General features: G+C 43.0%; 1 protein-coding gene across 3 annotated transcripts in view; it reads right to left on the bottom strand.

The window, feature by feature from the left end:
• LOC144485249 (uncharacterized) overlaps positions 1–10,047 on the bottom strand; it is a 45,097-nt gene extending 35,050 nt beyond the window's left edge. Inside the window, exons 1-2 of one of the 3 annotated variants that reach the window (XR_013496151.1) lie at positions 9,918–10,047; positions 5,245–5,319 (exon numbers count right to left, since the gene is read on the bottom strand). The gene's annotated coding sequence lies outside the window, so the exon portion shown is untranslated. Of the gene's footprint in view, positions 1–5,244; positions 5,320–5,778; positions 6,096–9,917 lie in introns of those variants that run through there. The other 2 variants (XR_013496153.1, XR_013496152.1) reach the window with 2 other exon arrangements.
• Positions 10,048–10,334: the final 287 nt, after the last annotated feature.

Here is a 10,334-nt window from a genome sequence, read left to right on the forward strand (position 1 = left end):
TAATTTTAAAAATCTTCTCTCGGGTTATTTTCTTCTATTTTGCTCAAATTTCATCTCTTTTCTCTATCGTTTTTTGAACACCAATTTCAATTTTCAATATTTGCTACTTAAAGTTGAAAGAAATACTTTGTGAAATATGTTGTTAACCGAATCTCAACAATTTTAACTCAGATGTTTTGGAAAGTTGGAACTGGTTTGCTGCCAAACTGCAGCCTGATCTTTGTGTTTTGGGAGCAAATTGGCCTTCACAATTCTAACCTTGAACAACTTAATTTCAAACCCAAATACATTCCTTTCACATTGTGGTACAGTCTGAATTTATTTCAAACAGAAACACACGGCAGTTCAAATTAAATCAATTTTTATTTCCTTTCCAAACTAATTCTTCGAATCGATGATGCTTTCAAACAACGCCCTGCTTCAACAATTATGACTCAAATGTACAGTATTCCTTCAACTGGGCAAACAAACTTGGAGTAAGTGGTGCAAAAGTCATGGCTACCCTCACACACCGGCATTCCCTTATCACACAGGAGAGGCAGAGGAGAGGGAGGAGTGCTTTCAGTGGTCCTGGTTTTGGAGAAAACAACAACATCTGCTCGTTGGTGACTGATTTGTGTCTCAGGTTGTTTGATTTTAGCTGAACACGGAGAGGTCTGCTTCAGGGAGGTGTCTCTTTGTGGCTGAATTAACTTCCTCAAAGTCCCCACGGCATCTTCGAACTCTTCACTTGATCTGATATTTTCTGACTGTAAATCAATATCTTGTTCCAGAGTTTGGCCGAACAGCAGTAGATTGTTCTGAGCTCCACTCACCCTATCATCTGCCCCCTGTTCCCAATGTAACTAATTGCTGGCAGGAGAGCACGTCTGTCCTGGACAATCAGTTCCATTCTGCAGCTTATCTACCTGAACTCTGTATTTTTTCTCAACTATCAGGCACACAGATATGCACTGCAGTTCAACTTATTCTGGACTTTTCCAACTCTCTGTTTCCTTTCTGAACCATTAGAAAACCTTTCAAGGATCTGCTCGTAATCTCCGTCACATTCTTCGACAGCTCCCAGGACATCATTTGGTCCTGGGATTCCTGTCTCCACTGTCAAACTCTCTGTCAGTCTCATTCTGGCATATTCCAAAGCCATTGTTATCTTTGTTTTTGTGAGGCAGCAGTGCTGCTAACGTGGCATCAGGTAGCACGTTGGCACAGTGGTTATCACTGCTGCCTCACAGCGCTAGGGACCTGGATTTAATTCCAGCCTTGGGTGAGTGTCTGTGTGGAGTTTTCACATTCTCCCCGTGTCTGTGTGAGCTTCCTCCGGGTGCTCCAGTTTCCACCCACAAACCAAAGATGTGCAGGTTAGGTGGATTTGCAATGCTAAATTCCCTCTTAATGTCCCAAGATGTATAGGATAGATAGGTTAGCCATGGTAAATGTGTGAGATTACAGGATTTGCTACCAAATAAACCTGTTGGACTTTAACCTGGTGTTGTTAAAACTGACTGAGATTACAGGATAGGCAGGGGAGAGGGCCTGGGTAAGATGCACTGTTGAGAGTCGGTGCAGACTGGATGGTCCGATGGCCCCTTCTGCACTGGAGGGATTCTATGAACACAGAAGTGGTCAGAATCACTTCACATATCCCAAATTTTAAATAGCCATCACAATTAAAACTCTCTCATGTTCACATGTGTGAGTTTGAATCCAGATTAAAACTCTTACAGGTTTAGCAAAGTCTCCTGGAATCATATCTCCAGTCAGTAAATCTGGCTCCAGGTTCACAACTTTTGTGAAAAAAAAGCTTTAGTAATTACACGTCCTTTATTTAAATCTGTTTGATTTAAATCACAGATGGAAAACCTCAAAACTTGAAGCATTCAACCCACAAATATCATCCACACACAAACAGAGAAACTTAGCATGTGCTTTACAACAACAATAACCAGAATGAATTCCTTAAGTGTTCTTGTGGTTCTGTTTTTAAACTTCCAGAAATGCCTTTAATTAAAGACTCAAGATAAGGTTAGTTCCCTTGAAAGATAAACCTTAACAAATGGAGCCCAAAACAATGATAAAACACATCTACAAAATCCACATAAAACAAACAAAACACACAAGTTCTCAATTTCATTTCAAACAATGAATCCTCAGCATTCTCTCTCGCAGCTATAGCTTCTTAAAGCAACAGAGCACTACAAGCTCACAACTCCTTGATTAAAATAAGATACAAGATCCTTCATTATAACTTAACCTTTTTAAGCCAATTTCCAAGGCCTGATTTTATAAGCAACATCGAGTCTTTTCAAACACATTCCAAACACATTACCACCTGCAAAATCTTTGTTCTTTATCTGGGGTTGAGGTGACAACACAAAATTCTCACAATTATTCCAAATTCCTCCAGGCTTAAAATTTCCTCATTTAACTGGTTCCCATAAATCCTCAAATATAAAATAAAATAGACACACCCAGGTGATTTAAAAACAAATTAACTCTGCTGAAAGGGTTAACTTCTCTACAGTCTAAAGTGGTGGGGAGTGAGCAGAAAAAACTTGGCACACAATTACGTCATTCACATAATTTTAAAAAACTTACGCAACAACGAAACAAACTTCATTTTAAACTTCATCTCTTGTTTTTTTTTATATTCCTCAACCTTATTATTTTAATTTGATCAGTTCTTGTTTGGGATGGGAATTTCTGTTCTTTATAAACTGGTTCACTCGTTTTGTCAATTCTACCTGGGCTCGGAGAATCAGAACCCAGACTTTATCATCCTTATCTTTTTTCTCCTTTTGCCACCACTCCCTCTGTTTTGCAGGAGGGTCGTGGGGATTCCAATCAGACCAAATCATTTTATCATAAAAGTAAAATACTGCGGATGCTGGAATCTGAAAGAAAAACAGAAAATGCTGCAAGATCTCAGCAGGTCTGACAGTATCTGTGGAGAGAGAATAGAGCCAACGTTTCGAGTCTGGATGACCCTTTATAAGAGCTCTTGTGAAGTGTCATTCAGAATCAAAACGTTGGCTCTATTCTCTAATCATTTTATCGCTAAGCTTCTTGTTCTTAGTTTCCAAATGGCAGGTAAGAAACCTTCTGGTATCCACTCGAGCTCTGATTTTTCACTGGCCATGCTTGGGTAAGATTATAACCATTAGAATCTACTCTCAGAGGTCTGCTTTTCAGTCCAGTGCTACTTGGATTATACCGTCACGTCGTTGACTCACGGGTCACAAGTCCCTCACAGTTCTCATCACAAATTGGTGATAAGTTAAGCAATGCCTCAGAATGCTTCTTAACTTCTTAACCAACTACCGAACACCATTTGTTGATTGGTCAGACCCCCTTTTTGCAGATTCGGGTATCTTAGCCGCTGAACACCAGCCGATCGTGGAATAAGTTTAATTCTAACTTATTCTGAGTAAATATTCTCACCAGGTCCTCTGTTGGGGCCCTGCTAAGCAGCTTTAATGGTCCGTGATTGCAGAAACTGAGCAGTCACAGGAATGTGGTCAAGATAGTCCAGTCCCATAATGCCTCACATTCAATCTGCAGTCCTTCAATTATAACAGAATATGTGGCTGTATGTAGCTGCCTCGGCCATGGTCAACCCCAACACTGCCTTCCTGATTCTGTACTCCCATAGTGCCATTAGGGAGGGAGAATGTAGGTGGACACCAGATTGATATATTCCATTCAACCACACCCAAGGTGAGTTATTCCAATTCCTTTATTGTCCAGGACAATATATTCACAATACATTCTTTAAAACAGAAATTAAACATTCTCATTTGATTTCAGGTATTAACATATTCTGTTACTTTGTTCTTTATTGTCAATGTCAGGCTGGGGTTGTTCCCCTTGGAGCAAAGGAGGTTGAGGGGAGATTTGATAGAGGTGGACAAGATTCTGACAGATTGAGATAAGGTGGACAAAGAAAAGCTGTTCCCATTAGCTGATGGGACAAGGACGAGGGGGCGCAGATTTATGGTTTTGGGTCAGAGATACAGGGGGGATGTGAGGAAGAATATTTTGATGCAGTGAATGGTAATGACCTGGAACTCGCTGCCTACGAGGGTGGAGGAAGTGGAGACAATAAACAATTACAAAGGAAATTGGATGGGCATTTGGGAGGTTTCAAACAAAAATGCTGACTAAATATCTCTGAACTTCCTCACACCCGGTCACTCTGTGATCCTTGTGAAATCTGAAACCAGGTATTCGCAACAAGACTCAAAGAGCATCAGCCCACTGGAGGCAAAGTCATGAGACCGGCCAGTCCAGCAGAAAGAAACCCTCTGACCCTCCCCATTGACCAACTGTGAGAATGAACAGAATGCAGTCCTGGATGTAATTGAGAGCAGAAACAGTAACAGGAGAATCCAGCCCCTGTAATCACTCGTGAACTTGCTGGTGTGTTCGCAGGGTAGATAAAACTCTGAATCCCTTCCCACACTGAGAGCAGGTGAACGGTTTCTCCCCAGTGTGAATTCGCTCATGTGTCCGCAGGTGGGATGACTGAGTGAATCCCTTCCCACACTGAGAGCAGGTGAATGGCCTCTTCCCAGTGTGAATTCGCTCATGTCTCCGTAGGCTGGATAAGTGAGTGAATCCCTTCCCACACTGAGAACAAGTAAATGGCCTCTCCCCAGTGTGAACTCGCTCGTGTGTCCGCAGGCTGGATAAGTGAGTGAATCCCTTCCCACACTGAGAGCAGGTGAATGGCCTCTCCCCAGTGTGAACTCGCTGATGTGTCCGCAGGTCAGATGACAGAGTGAATCTCTTCCCACACTGAGAGCAGGTGAACGGCCTCTCCCCAGTGTGAACTCGCTGGTGTCTCTGCAGGTTGGATAATTGAATGAATCCCTTCTCACACTGAGAGCAGGTGAATGGTCTCTCCCCAGTGTGGTTGCGCCGATGAGCTTCTAGCTGAGATGGGTATCTGTATCTATTCTCACAGTCCGCACATTTCCATGGTTTCTCCATGGTGCAGGTGTCCTTGCCTCTCTCTTGGGTGGACAATCAGTTCAAGGCTTGTCCACACACAGAACCCAATCCAGTCTCTCCCCGCTGTGAATGGTTAAACTGGTTAAAGCTCTTTAGTCAGTGCACTGGAACACTCTCACTCGAGTGTGGCAGTGTGTTGGTGCTTTTCCAGTCACACTGATGTTTGAAATCTTTTTAAATCGACAGACTGGACAATCATTTCTCATTCTCGATTCAAAGGCCGATGATATTCAACTCCCAAGGAATATGACTATGTCAGATCTAGACATGACGTTTGAGATTTCGGTCTGTGATTCCTCTTTCAATATCCTGTAAAATCCGAGTTTACAAAAGTCATCAGTGTCAGTACAGGATGGAAATTCAGAACAGACAATTCTAGTTTCTATGGAACATTCTTTCCTATTTCAGTCCCAAAAAGCTGTGAATCTCCATCCCACACACTCTCCCTCCATTCTCACTCTGCTGTATCTAATATTCACCCTCCCAATTCTCCTGAAGGTGCTGATTGAGGCTGATTGACAGATCCATGCTCACTGCTTCCTGTCCTGGACACAGAGACCATAACAAATAGGAGCTGCAGTCGGCCATTTGGCCCATCGAGCCTTTTAAACTATTCAATGAGATAATTTGTTCATCTACCTCAGCATCATTCTCCCCACATTAAACCCATATCCCTTGATCTCCTCAATATCTAAAAACCAATCAATCTCTCTCTTGAAAATAGTTGATGACTGAGGCTTCACTGTCCTCAGGGGTTGAGAATTCCAAATCTTTACCACATCCTTGACTGAAGAAATCCCCCCACATATTCGCTTTTGCTCCATCTTCTTGTCTGTTCCCCATAACCCTCGACACCCTTGTCAGTCAAAGATCTGTCTAACTGGAATATATTCAATGATCCTCAGCCTCCACTGGTCCCTGTGGAAGAGAAATCCAAAAGACTAACAACCCTCTGAGGGAAGAGATGTCTGGAAATATATAACGTAGCTACAGTTCCATATTACAAGATATTCAGGTCCCAAGGAATATGACTCTGTCTAGATGTGACGGTTGAGATTTTTGCCTGTGATTCCTTGTTCAAAATCCTGTGAAATGAGTTTGCAAAAGTCATCACAGTCAGAATAGGATAGAAATTCAGAGCAGACAATTCTAGTTTCTCTGGAACATTCGTTCCTATTTCATTCCCAAAAAGTTGTAAATCTCCATCCGTATCTATGGATTCTATTTAAAAATGAAAGTGGATGGGCACTTGAAGGAAATACTTTCAGGAGAATGGGGATATCGAGTGGGAATGGGACTGGAATGTTATACAGAGAGTCAGCATGGACTCAAGTTACCAAATGGATTCCTTCTGTGCTGTAATGACTTTGTGACTGGAAATGTATAACATCGCTGCAGCATTATATTACAATGCAAGAAATAATAATAAATGTATTTTATTACAGCAACATAAATAATATATCTAATCTGGGTATCATATAATAACACTAGACATATCTCTGTCCTCTATTAATTTACTGTCCCCTTAAATGTCATGATGTGGAGATGCCGGCGTTGGACTGGGGTAAACACAGTAAGAAGTTTAACAACACCAGGTTAAAGTCCAACAGGTTTATTTGGTAGCAAACGCCACTCTCTTTCGGAGCGCTGCTCCTTTGTCAGGTGAGTGGGAATTCTGTTCACAAACAGGGCATATAAAGACACAAACTCAATTTACAAAATAATGATTGGAATGCGAGTCTTTACAGGTGATCATGTCTTAAAAGTTGCAGACAATGTGAGTGGAGAGAGCGTTAAGCGCAGGTTAAAGAGATGTGTATTGTCTCCAGACAGGACATATACCACGACACCATACAACCCTGCCTGGTCTGCATGGCCTCCCCAATGTACCATGCCTCGGGACATCCTTTCCTGCAGCGTATCAGGTAGACAATTTTGGCCGAGTTGCAAGAGTATGTACCGTGTACCTGGTGGATGGTGTTCTCACGTGAGATGATGGCATCTGTGTCGATGATCCGGCATGTCTTGCAGCGGTTGCTGTGGCAGGGTTGTGTGGTGTCGTGGTCACTGTTCTCCTTAAGGCTGGGTAGTTTGCTGCGGTCTGTTTGAGGTTGTGCGGTTGTTTGAAGGCAAGAAGTGGGGGTGTAGGGATGGCCTTGGCGAGATGTTCGTCTTCATCTGTGACATGTTGAAGGCTCCGGAGGAGATGTCGTAGCTTCTCCGCTCCGATGAAGTACTGGACGACGAAGGGTACTCTGTCCACCGTGTCCATCCTCTGAGGAGGTCGGTGCGGTTTTTCGCTGTGGCGGATCGGAACTGTCGATCGATGAGTTGAGCGCCATATCCTGTTCTTATGAGGGCATCTTTCAGCATCTGGAGGTGTCTGTTGCGATCCTTCTCATCCGAGCAGATCCTGTGTATACGGAGGGCTTGTCAATAGGGGATGGCTTCTTTAACGTGTTTAGGGTGGAAGCTGGTGGCCTTCACGACACACGACAGCGCAGAGTTGCTGAGCAGAGACTAATAGCCAAGTTCTGCACACATGAGAATGGCCTCAACCGGGATCTTGGGTTCATGTCACACTATTTGTAACCCCCATGACTTGCCTGGACTTGCAAAATCTCACTAACTGTCCTGGCTGGAGACAATACACATCTCTTTAACCTGTGCTTCATGCTCCCTGCACTCACATTGTCTGTACCTTTAAGACTTGATTACCTGTAAAGACTCACATTCCAATCATTATTTTGTAAATTGAGTTTGTGTCTTTATATGCCCTGTTTGTGAACAGAATTCCCACTCACCTGATGAAGGAGCAGCGCTCCAAAAGCTAGTGGCGTTTGCTACCAAATAAACCCGTTGGACTTTAACCTGGTGTTGTGAGACTTCTTACTGCCCTTAAATGTCAGCCATCTCCTGCCCTTTAATTGTGAACATTTGGAAAGAGACCATCCTTTTAGACAGAAAGAAGATTAACGTTTCAGGGTGGGCAGAATGAATTACAGGGAATAAAAATATATCAGATTTTGTTGGTCAATATAAGCTCAGAAGTGGAAGGGAAATGATCTCCAGTGGAAGAGAAACAATTCCTGAACATTGTAAGACTAAGCTGGTAACTCAGCAGTGAATAGAGTTGTGAAGTGGGAAAAACCTCATCAAGACATAGCTTGCGGAAATAATAGTTAAAATACACCCATTATTAGAGGCAGGGGAAGGTAGACAATGGCAGAGAGCTGATCAGGGAGGGCAGAGGTGAAACAGAGAAATGGATGGCCATTTAAAAATTCATACAAAGCATGGTTAGCAAGTTTGCAGACGATACTAAATTAGGAGGTATCGCTGATAGTGAAGAAGGTTATCAAAAATTACAGGGGGATCTTGATCAGTTGATCAGTTAGAGAAGTGGGCTGATGATTGGCAAATGGATTTCAGTACAGATAATACAGAGTACAGGGGCACAACCTCAGGCTAAAGGGACAATCCTTTAAAACAGAGATAAGGAGGAATTTCTTCAGCCAGAGAGTGGTGAATTTGTGGAACTCTTTGCCACAGAAGGCTGTGGAGGCCGAGTCACTGACTGTCTTTAAGACAGAGATAGATAGGTTCTTGATTAATAAGGGGATCAGGGATTATGGGAAAAAGGCAGGAAACGGGGGTGAGAAAATTATCAGCCATGATTGAATGGCGGAGCAGACTCGATGGGCCGAGTGGCCTAATTCTGCTCCTATGTCTTATGGTCTTGAGTGGGAGTGTTGCATTTTGGAAAGTCAAACCAGGGTAGGACTTGTACAGTGAATGGTAAGGCCCTGGGGAGTGTTGAGGAACAGAGGAACCCAGGAGTACAAGTACATAGTTCATTGAAAGTGGCGTCACAGGTAGACAGAATGGTGAAGAAGGCATTTAGCACACTGGCCTTCATCAGTCAGGGCACTGAGTATAGGAGTTGGGACATTATGTTATAGTTGTATGAGTCATTGGTGAGGCTGCACTTGGAGTATTGTGGACAGTTTTTGTAACCCTGTGATAGGAAAGACATTGATAAACTGGAAAGAGTGCAAAGAAGATTTATGAGGATGCTGCCGGGACTAATGGGCCTGAGTGATCGCGAGAGGTTGGACAGGCGAGGGCTTTATTCCTTCGAACGTAGGAGAATATGGGGGTGACCATATTGAGGTGTATTAAATAATGAGGGGCATAGATAGGATGAACCCACATTGTCTTTTTCCCAGGTGAGGGGAATTGAAAACTCGAGGGCATGGGTTTAAGGTGAGAGGGGAAAGATTAAAAGGGACCTGAGGGGCAACTTCTTCATGCAGAGGGTGGTGTGTACATGGACTGAGCTGCCAGAGAAAGTGGTTGAGCCAGGTTCAAACAGGAGGTTTAAACATTTAAAACTCATTTGGATAAGTACATGAATTGGAAAGGATTAGAGGGATATGAGCCAAACATGGGCAATTGGGACTAGCTGGGAGGGCACCATGGTTGGCATGGATCAGTTGGGCCCAAGGGCCTGTTCCCGTGCTGTATTGCTCTATGACTCTATGTGTTGGCTGCGTCAGCATCTACTGCCCATAACTCATTGCCCTTGAACTGAGTGGCTTGCATTGCTGGGGGATGTGGTAATTTCCTTCTTTAAAAGACATTATTAAATCAGATGGATTTTTACAACAATTGTCATCAACGGACTTCTAATTCTCGATTTTTACTGAATTCAAATTTCTTCATTTGCCATTGTGAGATTCGAACCCAGGGTTCACAGTGCATTGCCCTGGATCCCTGTATTACTAATCCAATAACACTATCACTGCACCATTGCCTCCCCATCCATGGTAAAGGAGTCATAATAGCCCGAGATCCATGGAATCAGAGCATGCTCTGAATTTAGATTAATGCTCACTAACACTCACCCCAAAACAATTTCACTGTTTTCACATTTTAAATCTGCTGCAGCTGAAAAGATCTCAGAGAGATTGGTGTCCAGGAAAAATGTTGCAATCTTCAAATCTTCTCCCTGTAAATGAGGAAAGTTATCGGTGTAATTCAAGGTTAGAAATTCAAGACAGACAAACATTTCTTTTGGTCTGAGTTTGCTGTGTGTAAATCTTTCCCTTCTAACCCCCTGTAAAAGGAGTTTCCAAATCCATCAGCATCTGTCCAGAACAGAAATTCAAAACATTCTCTCCTCCTCTTGCCCGGCACAGAATTACTTCAGCTGGGACAAAATTGCAGTGGAGGCAGTTCAGAGAAGGTCCAGTTGGTTGATTCCTGAAATGAGGAATTTTACCTTTCAGGTTGAGCAGTTTGGGCCTGTACTCTTTGGAGTT

The sequence above is a fragment of the Mustelus asterias genome, unplaced genomic scaffold, assembly GCF_964213995.1.
Source record: "Mustelus asterias unplaced genomic scaffold, sMusAst1.hap1.1 HAP1_SCAFFOLD_178, whole genome shotgun sequence".
NCBI lineage: Eukaryota > Metazoa > Chordata > Chondrichthyes > Carcharhiniformes > Triakidae > Mustelus > Mustelus asterias.